We start from the raw sequence: 11,732 nt of genomic DNA, 5'->3' as shown, positions 1-11,732 counted from the left end.
GGCTTTAATTGTAACTGATGTCCATTTATATGTAAAAGTCACACTCCAGCCTAATAAAACCTTTTTTTTTAAAAGCTTATAATTTCCTGTGTCTAATGCAGCAAGACCTAAAAATGCTACAATAAACAATATTTTTGGGAGGGGCACTGCATTATACAATATTATACCCATCAGGCATAACATTATGATCACCTGTCTAATGCTGTGTTGGTCCCCCTTATGTGGTCAAAAATGCTCTGAACCATTGAGAATGGACAAGAAAACCTCTCAGGGTGCTCTATGGGGTCTGACACCAAGATGTTGACAGTGGATCCTTTGGGTACTCTGGGTTGTGCAGTGGGGCCTCTGAGAGTCAAACTTGTTCCATTGTCAATGCTTGATCAGAATGGGGTCTAGGACAGGGGTGGGCAAACCTTGTGGCTCAGGGTCCACACTGACTTTTGAAATTCGAAAGACGGGCCAGACCAGCATCAGATGGTTGGAGATTGTGCAAACTAATATGAATTACATGTTAAAGACAATACTGACAAAGTAAAGAATACTCAGTTTCAGTGGGAACAGTGTTGTTGGTCACCCTTTTTTTTCCAGTGCATCAAAGTCTGGTGTTCATCAGTTAACTGGGATCTGTGGTGTGCTTTGTTGCTGTTCATCACGTCTGCTCACACATGTAGGTAGACCCAAAAATCACCAGCACCCTGTGTGCCATCTTCCCAATGTTCGGAAACTTGGCTTCACTTAGTGAAGCGTAAAAGTCATTCAGTTTAAGGGAGCTGAACTTCTCCTTTAAGACCAAGTTACTTTGAAGATCGATCAGTTCCAACTGCAACTCCTGAGCTGCTGTTTCTGGGTCTTGTGACAAGGGACATGATACCAGCTGAAGTGTCTTGTCAATTTTTTCAAAATCAGAGAACTGACGGCAGAAATCTCCATGTACATACTTTCCCCAAACTTAACCAGCGGACATGAGAGTGGTAAAGCAAGTCCTGGTGATCAGCATCAGTTTCTTCAAGAAATGTAATGAACTGACAATGCTGAAGCCCTTTCGCTCATATAAAGTTAACGAGTTTTACGACTGGCTTCATGACATTATCAAGATGCAAAACAGACTTACAGAGCACTTCCTGATGGATTATGCAGTGTAGGAAAAGCCCATCCAGCTCAGGGTTTTCCTCCTTCACGTTATCCTGGATTCTTTTCAGCAGCCCGACGTTTCTTCCTGTCGAGTTTGGTGATCCATCCATGGTGACATTGGAGAGTTTCCACCACTGCAGCTTCCTCCTCTGGATGACCCCAGACATCCTGTCCTACAAGTCCTCTCCACGTGTTTTCCCTTCATGGATTCCAGAGTCAAAAATTCCTACGATTTCTCAAAATGTTCATTAATCCCTCTAATAAAAATTAAAAGCTGAGCAGTGTCTTTTTGTCAATACTTTCGTCAAGTGCTAATGAATATAGCTTGAAGGACTCCGCCTTTTCGTTCAGTGAGCTGGCTAAGTCTTTGTCGATTAGTTCAACACGACAAGTAACTGTCCTGCTGATAAACTAATTTTTTTCACATTTGTTTTTGCTCTCTGGACACAGGAGACCTGCTGTCTCTACCATGCATTCTTTCAAAAACTCCCCTTCGGAGAAAGGCTTGCTAGCCTTTGCTATTTTGAATGCTAGCAAAAAACTTGCCTTCGTGCTTGACTCTTGAATCGTAGTTTACCGAAAAAACATATTTTGCTGAGTGTTTAAACTGGCTGCCAGCCTCTGAGCCGTAGCTGTCCGTTCCTGCACTGACTGGTTGCTAGCATAGTTAGCATGCTTCGTGGTGGCTGATATTGTATTCTTTAAAAACCGCAACAGTTTCATTGCAAATAAGACATACAGCCTTTGAATGGACTTCAGCGAAAAGATATGTAGTAGTCCACTCCTTCTGAAACACTCGACATTCACTGTCGACTTTTCTTTTCTCTGATCCACTCATTGTTACGGCAGGGCTCAATGCAGTTGCAAAGTAGAAGAAGAGAAAATAAACCAACAAAGGTCACGTGCTCAGAGCGCGCTATCTAGTGGAGACAACAGAAACGTCGGCTACTGCAGGGGAAGGCCAAATGAATACGGTCTTTACTGTAATTTCGTTAATTGTAATATTGACAAAATTATTTTGTGGGCCGGATTGAAAAGCCCAACGGGCCGTATTGCAGCCCAGGGGCCGTAGTTTGCCCATGCCTGGTCTAGGAAGTGTGGAGATCAAATCAACATCTTGGGTGATTGGCATATTCCTCAAGATGTTCCTGATTGCTTGATGTTTTTGCAATGTAGTGGAGTACATTTTTGTGCGAAGGTAGACCAGTGGCATTTGGGATTGCCATTTGCATGAATGAATTTGCTTGTTCTGGGACAGCATTTATTTGGGTGTCTCATCAATACAGATGCCAAAATCCAAGGTTTCCAACAAAACACTACATAATACCAACATGATCAGTGTTATTCACTTCCCCTGTAGGTAGTCATAATGTTGTGGCAGATCGTTGTAAATGGTACATGTATTGCTGTTATTCGATTAGTACTCTATTGTAGTTGTTGCACCCAGTATGCCCGGCATGGCAAGCCTGACTCAAACATGTATTTTAAAATGTTTCAGTACTTTCTCTACTCTTGCATTATGTAAGATTGAGCTAAATATCTGGCATCAAACTGCAGAAATCCATATTAAATGAGAACATTATACAACATCCTCCAAATGTCTAACAAACCATTAGATCAAATAACTTCTAGAACAATATGCTTCTTTGGGTTTTAAAAATTGCATAGCATGGCCAAAGTGGCTAATATGAAGGATAATGAAGCAATATTACTTATTCATATGTTGTGTTGTTTTCTGACAACATCACTGATATACTCATTTTCACTACTAATGTCGTCTACATCGATCAGCAACCACATTAAAGCAGGGGAAGAGAGTAACGTTGATTATCTTGGTACAGTGGCACCTGTCAAGAGGTGGTTACATTTTAGGCAACAAGTGAACAGTCAATTGTTGAAGCTGATGTGTTAGGAGGAAAAATGGACAAGTGTGAGGATCTGAGAGATTTTGACAAGGGCCAAATTGTGATGGCGACCAGCTCAAAGCATCTCTTGACGTGTGTTTGTGAAGTGGTTAGTACCTGCTAAAAGTGTAAGAAAGGACAACTAGGGAACCAGTGATAAAGTCATGACTGTCCAAGGCTCACTGACGAACACTGAGAGCAAAGGCTGGGTGGGACATCCTGATCCGACAGAAGGGCTACTGTAGGACACATTGTTGTAAACCTCAATGCTGTTTATGATAGAAAGGCTGAAAACTAGTGAAGAAGGCAACCTGGTAGAGGCAGTGTGATGGCCTTGGAATTAATGTGGATGTTTCTTTGACACATACCACCTACCTAAACACTGTTGCAGACCACATATACTCCATTTCAACAGTATTCCTTGTTGGGAGGATAATGCTCCCAATCACACGACAAAAATCATTCAGCCGTGGTTTGAGGAACATGACTTGACTTGAGCATTGATTGGGCTCCAAATACGCCTATTATCATTCTCATCTAGCATCTGTGGGATGTGCAGGAGTAAAAATCTGATTCATGCAGGGCCTACCTCACAACTCACAGGAACTGATGCCTGATACAACAGGACACCTTCAGAAGTTGGTGGACTTCATGCCTGAAAGGGGGAATTTAACCTTTGGAACGTGAGGTGGTTTAAGTGTTGTTGCTGATCAGTGTATAGAATATTTTATTATTTCAATATTATATGAAATTGAACGACATGTTTACAAAGGAAGCAATTTGTCCTAATTGTTAAGAACTTGGGAAGAAAACGTTTCCTTAGCTAATTGTTCTATGGTCTATTTTTCTTTTGTTTAGGTAGCCAATTATTAATCATTGTTTAGTGAAGAAATTACAAAAAAAGGAAAACTGTTAAATGAGGTATACCATGCATGCACTGCCAGCATTTATCAATCTCAATCTCTCTCTCACTGCACAAGAAAGTGAAAACTCAGGAAGGTCATTTTGTGCCCAATAAAAGTTTTCCTTTGGAAATTTTACCTTCCATTAAGAATCAAATTAACCACTGGATCATTGCTTTCCAGAATGCCCACCCACTCAAAATACACACACACACACTTGTAATTTATATGTTGTTGATGTGGAGGGAGGTGTTTTATCCTCTCAACAGTGGACATAGTACATGTGTGTGTGCATGTATGTGCATTTGCCAGTGCATTATGGTATCACAGAGGAGGGTGAAGCAGAGTATGCAGCTATCAGTCACTGCTGTGGGTCAGCACACTCACACATACCAGCAGGTGACCAGTGTCATACAGGAAAGGTCACAGGGCTGCTATCTGCGTGCTCTCCCAGTTTACAGAGCTTAAAAAATCCTGCAGACAACCAGGTAAAATTTGACTCTGTAAGACAGATTATCTCCCTCTCATGCCGTCATGGTACCATTCTAAAGCTTGGGTCATGATGAGATTTTACTGGCCGGAGCAGCTAAGCGTCCAAGCTCTTACAGCTGGATGTCTCTTTGACTGAGGTATTTTCTCCATCCTGCTCTCTTCTCTCTTGCTGTTTTACTTTCTTCACTGTCCCTTTTCCTCTAGAATTTAGACAGCACGTAGCCTTTCTTCCAGCCTTGTCTGTCTGCATGGACCCTGATGACAGTGAAGTCTGGAGGCACTGTTTTTGAACATCTTTCAGCCTGGCTTCCCTCTGTGGGAGTCCTCTGACTTGAAAGTATTAGCTTATTTGTGTAATGCGTGATGCACATTTGACATTCACCTGTGTGTGTGCCTGTGTGTTTGTCTGGACCTTATTCTTGTGTTCACAGGCCCATTTGTTAAGTAGATAAAATGCACTGTTCCTCTTTCATCTCTTAACCGCCTAAGGGGTGTTTTTCCTTGATTGCACTACACCCACAGCAAGCTTTCCCTCATTAGTGGCAAGCATATTTAAATTTCTTATTTTTTTGCATACACATGCAAATGCTTTGTTGGTATGATCTCAAGTAGCCAAATTTTCATTTTCCTTGGTCAAATGTTTTTTTTTGTGTGTGTGTGTGTGTGTTTTGGGAGGATTACATTTGCTGGGTGAAGATTAGCTATGAAGTTTTACGTGGGAAACCTTTGTACTAGCCTCTCCATTGTGGGAAAAGGGCATTGATAGGAAGGCAGATAGAGCTGATCAATATGAAGTGCAGTTTTCTCCGCAGGCCTTCTTTCATATCTCTCTCTTGTTTGTGTTTTGAAGGGGTCGGGGGTAGGGTCTGGTAAAGTGGTGGCGTGGGCGGGCTTCTGCCCCTTTATCAATCAGGATTTTAATTACACACGTCTAGGGCGACAGCTAGATTAGAAACCAATCGACGCTATCGGCCACAAAATCTAATTACTGTTTATTGACAGATAAGGGCAGGCCCCCTTCACTTTTCCAAATAAGATAAACCTCCCCCGTCGTACACAATGAAGAGCCGCTCATACTGTCCATGAAAGACTTTATGATAAGTGAACCCCCAGCAGAAAATTCCTCTATGCTTAGACGTTACCTGTATGGACTTCTCTGTTATAGATGACACATTATCACAGTGGAGCCAAATTACTTCAAAATGTACAACCTTATTCATTTTGCTAATACAGGACAGTCCATGTGTGGTGAGGATTTTTTTCCTAGAATCTTACCCAGGTAAATTTTAGTGCTCATCTCTGCCACCTTTAACCTCATGTTTAATAAACTCTGGTTACTCCCTTTTTTGCAAATTACTCATAAATCAATAAGGTCTTAATGATGAGTAATGGATGGCCTTTAACCCTGCAGAGCGCACACAGGTGAACCATCCTGTCTCCTGTAGACATACATCTCCCCCGAGGAAAGTCCATCCTCGCCTTCCTCAATGTCCTCCTCTTTCTGAGCTAGAGACTGCTCCACCACAACCTCACCCATATCAGTCGTTTTACAGCCTCCGTCACAGCACGATGCACTTTGCCTTTAAAGCCGAGAATCTGCCTCAGGTAAATATGGAGTAAATGATTGGATTATTGTTCTTTCATTCGGCTGTGTAGTAATGGCTGGATTATAAACATTGCAGAGTATAGATTTCCTGTCAGATCCTATGAATCAGACATCCTTATCTCATTTCCAGACTGCCGCTCCACCTAGCGCTACCATCTCCCAGCCTGGGAGTCTGTGAGAGCACAGGGAAGCCATATACATGCATGCGCCTGCACACTCACATACAGACGTAAACATGAACGGACAGACAACCAGACAGCCACATGCAGTCACACACACATACACACACACACACACACACACACACATGGGTTAGACAGTGAGAGAGAGACAGAGAGACGGTTGTCACCCAGCACAACACAGGCACTCCAAAGTCCATTCGAAGATTTCAAAAACCACTTAGGTGCCCTGTCCATATTTGTTAAGCAAGTAAATCTAAAGGCTATAGCACTGAATTCAAAGAGAGAGCAGAGGCAGCAATGTAGAGAGCATGAGAGCAAGAGGGAAAGGGAGAAAGATGTCTCCTAAATGAAATTTAGGCAAGGGTGGGGCGGCGGGTGGCTGACAGCAGGTGGAGGGAAAGAGGCTTTGGACCCTCTGATTTGGTTTGAAAAAATGTTTGGGTCTGAATTATGCTGCATTTCTGACCAAGACTGGAGATTGATGCCTGATTCCTCTGATGCCTGGACATCACATCAGTAGTTGCGCCTGATATGTTTCATGTTTTTCTGTCTCTGCCTGCCTCTTCACTGAATGTCTTTTCAGTGGATTACCAACACTGTAATTGAGTTAGGGAGCTGTGTGGACCAGCAATTGCTGCACAAACCTGCTTTTGTTGGAATCCATCAAAACTCCCTGCACAACTGCGGAACGCAAAGACAACAAAACAAACACATCCAAAAGTGGTGTTTCCAAAGAGGTGCATGCATACCTTTATGTAAATGGAGACACCAATTCTAAAGCCATAGCAACAAACAAAGATGATGAAAACGGTGTAAGCTTTCATCTTTTCGAATTTAAAAGTGCTTGAACCGCCAGTGCCGTAATTATTTAGCCATCAAAGTAGCAGACAGCAGAGGATTCAAGAGAAAACGCTGCACCAGCTCTTGCTTGTTTTGTCTAATGGACAAAGCAAACAATATGAAGACTGATATCAAGTTTACAATGACATGAAACAGGCAAAAGCATGTAAAACCTCACATTTGAAAATCTGCAACTTGGAGACAATTTGAATTTCAGTTTCAGTTGATTATCAAAAGATGCTGATTAAGTTTGTATCTCTAAAACAAAGGATTCTTACATCTAAAAAGTCCCTCTCACTATTTAATCTACTCACTATTTATTTGTAATGGTATTTTCTGGCAATGCCTCAATGACATGACATATTACAACCTCACTCATGGCTTCTACTGAGAGGATTGTTTATGTTAGCCAGCAATAATTCACATGTGAATTGTTAAATTGGGCGATACTCTCCTTTCCTTCACTGTGTGGATAATCTTTCTGTTGGGTGTTGAGAGCCGTTCACTTCTAGTTAATACACAGGGAACTGAACAGGGCCGCTGTTGTCATTCCTTAGTGCTGAAGCGCCGTGTCATTACATTTATAGATTTTCTCTTTGATGGGATAATTTGGTCTTTATATCTCTCACAAATGAAGTGATCCTCAGTGCTCCTTGCACAGCTCAATGTGCAGGTCCCATTTTCAAATACAGTTAATTGCATTTGAAAAGAATCAATGATACTTTCACGCTGACAATATCATTCTTTTAATGTCACTTAATTTCCTCAGTGAAATGATTACATCAATAGCCTGGAACCCATTTCTATCTTTCAGCATGAATTAATCTATTAAGGACAATAATTACACCTTTGTAATGGATAGGTTTTTTTGTGTGCTCAGAAGTAAAAGCAGTCAAGTCTCCATTGTGCGCCCGGTTTGTTGGCACTGTCCTGAGTGTCATTCATTCAGTTTATGAATTACACTATCAAGCTGGGAAAATAAATAAATAAGGCTACCTCTGATGCAGCTCCTCAGTGGCCTTGTTGTGAGATAGCCCTCCCTCTAGTGGAGATGATAGAGTTGGTTGCTGCTGTCAGCTGGCTTTATGCTCTGGTCCACAGCTGAGGCAGTCAGTTGGTGATGGAGAGTGGAGAATGTGGGAAAGGAAAACATTTCATGAAAAAGGGCAGAACAGAGAAGATGAGAAATCTTAACATTTGCTATATGTAGTGAGGGTATGGGGAGGTCAAAGGTCAGGTGTGCTAATGGAAATTTTTATATATTTTTTAATTTTTTACACATTGATGTTCATGGTATAATGACAGTGAATGCCAAAAGAGGGCCCACCAGTATATGGAGTGGTAGTAAGGCATCTGCCAACAAGTTAAATATCAGTATTATAACAGGAATTTCACAAGTTGGCCTTTGTAGTAGTCATACCTAAAGAAAACACATTAAAATAGTTACATAAATAAATATGTACATGTGCTTAAAGCTCAAATAAAATGTAATTTGTGAAATTTGTGAACGCCTGCGTTACGTGATACAGCAACTGTGATCTGCGCAACAGACGCGACGCTGCTATTGTGCTGTTATTTATTCATCAACAGTGGAAACCAACCGACTGCCATGGGACTCAACCTTTAGACGTCACCTGCCGTTTTCTCAGGTGGAAAGTACCCAACAGGCAAAATGAAACTGAACTTAAAAGCCTCCAAGCAGCTGTACAGACGCATAGAGTGAAGAATAAAAGACACTTTGCCTAATAGTTAGGGTTTCCTACCGTCTATAGGAATTTAAAGGACAGAAAAATCAAATAACTGTCGAGTAATATTCAAAAGTGTCATGGTATTTTTTAACAAGCGCTTAAGGGAAAAGTAAGAGGTAAAGTTATGACACGGTAGCATGTCTAAGTTGAGTTTTTTGTTTTGTTTTTTTGTTTACCTGGTTTCATACTTTTTTTCTCTACCTAGAATCACATTTGACCCCGCTGCCCGGGTCCCGCCGCTGCCTGCCGGTTGGAGGTGTTTGGTTTAGCTACAGGGCGCGCACCGGAGGAGGAGTTGGCGGTGCGGCTGCGGTGTGTGTCTGTTAAACGGGGCGCTCAGACGCACAGATCCACAGCAGCAAGCAGCAAGCAGCAGCAGCAGCAGGACCACAACCACAACCTGGAGACACCACGTCCACAGTGCGCTGCGCTCAGCCGGGGATGTGACATGACTTGTCCGAGTAAGGTACAACACACATTCATCAGCCGCTGCTTAGCATCCAGTTACACACACACTGTTGCAGTATTTCCCTGTTTTGTTTGGTGTGTTTTTTAAAAAGTCAGGAGTTTTTGAGCTAGTTTGAATTTAGCTCTCACGCGCCTGTATCTGCAGTGTAAATTACATGAGTGTGCACGCGCGGGTTAGCTCTAATTGAGGCATTTGCAGTGCACGCGGACGCAGCTTTTCCTCTGGGAATAGACACTGAATTATCTGATCGATTCGACCATTTCTGTATGCATGAACTGGTTAAATATCGGGGCATTTTAAGGCCTAGAGCAGTTTTTTTTAAATCACAGAAATTATTTGGTAAAATTGTTATATTCTTTTTAAAAACTCGGATTTCCTCATCATAAACACGTAGTTTTAAGGGGGCTGTTCAAGAGCTGTTATGGCCTTTCCCCTACATCAAACCTGTTTACATCAGCAGACTTTAATGACATTTTGTGTTTTAAATTAACCTGACAAAATGCTTTATTAAAGCTGAGGGTTTGGTATTGGTTTAACTTTGTAGTTGTGAAGCAAAAGTATCTTGTGCCATTGATTGTCTAAACTACTGCATAAAAAGTAAATCGTAATTTGAATAAGATGTATTTTTTTTAATAGTGATTCAAAATACTTTGAATACAAAGAGTTTTGAAGTCTCTTAAAAACACCTCTATGTTACTTCAGACACCTAAATGAAATCTGTTTTCCTCTTATGACAAATATTGCTGAATGTTTACTAAATGCACCATCTACACATATAGTATATTTAAGCCAGCACACAAGCACATATGACGTGCAGAGCCCGAATAAATGCAAAGCAAACATATGTGATGCCAAAAGGACAAAATTTAAATCACTGAAACAAAACAAGCGAATAAAAATAAAAGCATTTTTGATTCCCAACACTGTCCTGCTCCCTGTTGTCATACCTAACTTTGCCATGCCACGTGTGATGGAGTGTTTGCCTACTACAGGTCGATTATTTATTTGTATCAGATCCCTTCCTGTCAAATCAGCTGTCACGCACTGTGATTTTTTTTCATAACGGAGCTGATAAGAAGCAGTGATAACAGCAGCAGAGCTTTCATAGCTCACGCTGCATGACAAAAGTCTGTATGGTGTCAAGTGTTGGGAGGCCACAGGAAACATACAGAAATGTGATTTGTCAAATGAACGCAGTTATCAGCATGAAAGCTGTACACAAGTTAGATACCAGGATGATACTGCAGTGTGTCATGAGAGAGTACTCCACTTTGAAGTATTCAGGTGTCCTAATTTTGCCTCGACTGTATGTCATGCCCTGTGTTTGGTCCATTTGGCACATATTTTGATAGTTTTGGTGTCTTTAACTGGTTCTTTTTTCAATGTATTTTCATATATTCGTTAGATCCTAAACAATATAGATTGGAGCCCTCCAACTTGAACAAATGGCTGACTGTATAAGCATGTCGTGTTTTCCTTTTTGTTCAATATTTAGCTCATATTGAAGTCTGAGAACTGCGTTTCAGTGATTTTTTCCCCCCTCTTTAATGAATTAAACTGACAGGTGTTTGATTTGGCATCAATCTTAATTGGAGTTTCATTTATTTAGTCATTTGTTTTGTCACGAAAAGAGAGCAGATGCTGTGTGATCTGTGCCACTGTGGAGGCACTATTGCTGCACATCAATAGGCCTGTGATGATCAATAGGGATTGCGTGATGTTTTTGCATTGATTATAGAAACGTGAGCCGATGAATGGAACTGGATTCCTCTCCAGGGGTTATGCAGTTCCTGTTCAGCAGAGAAAACTGAAGAGCAGCAGAGCGACACAACACACCTTTTCGCATGAATCTGCTGGTAGGTCACGACTCCTCCTCACTCGCTCTTATTTTTACTGAAGAGGCTGAGGACCGTTGTCAGGCACCTTTTGAGTTTTTGAGAAGTGGGCGAGCTGCTGTTTCTTCTTCCTTGACTCTGCCAAGTGTCAAGATGCCATGGTAAGCTCTGTTCTTATAATGTGGGGATACAGTAACACGGAGACCCTCACTGACTGTGAAATGCTATCTGCATTCTCTGCATTCTTACTGAGCTTGATCAACAGTGAAACACAGGCGGTTCTAAAGCTGGGGTTAGAGAAGACAGAGCTGGATTTTCCGCTGCTTTAGAAGCTGATGGGCTTCCAGAATATGAGTTATGGCTTGAGATCCTCTCTCACAGGTGGTGAAAGGTTCACAATGGTCCCTCACATGTAACACCCGCAAATGGAGCTAACGACACAGCTCAATAAATACATTTACTGTCCTTAGTGGTTTGAAAGCTATTGCTTTTTGAAAGTGAAGTGCTGCAGATGCACTCGACTGTTTGCTGGAACTTCGACTGTGTGGCTTCGGCTGGTGTCAGATTTGACTTTATTATGTGTTCTATAATGGATCAGGCAGCATTTTGATCTTTTTGTTACA

This window comes from Acanthochromis polyacanthus, chromosome 1, assembly GCF_021347895.1.
Source record: "Acanthochromis polyacanthus isolate Apoly-LR-REF ecotype Palm Island chromosome 1, KAUST_Apoly_ChrSc, whole genome shotgun sequence".
In the NCBI taxonomy this organism is placed as follows: Eukaryota; Metazoa; Chordata; class Actinopteri; family Pomacentridae; genus Acanthochromis; species Acanthochromis polyacanthus.
The sequence above is the reverse complement of the archived record's forward strand: the minus strand, read 5'-3'. Positions refer to the sequence as shown.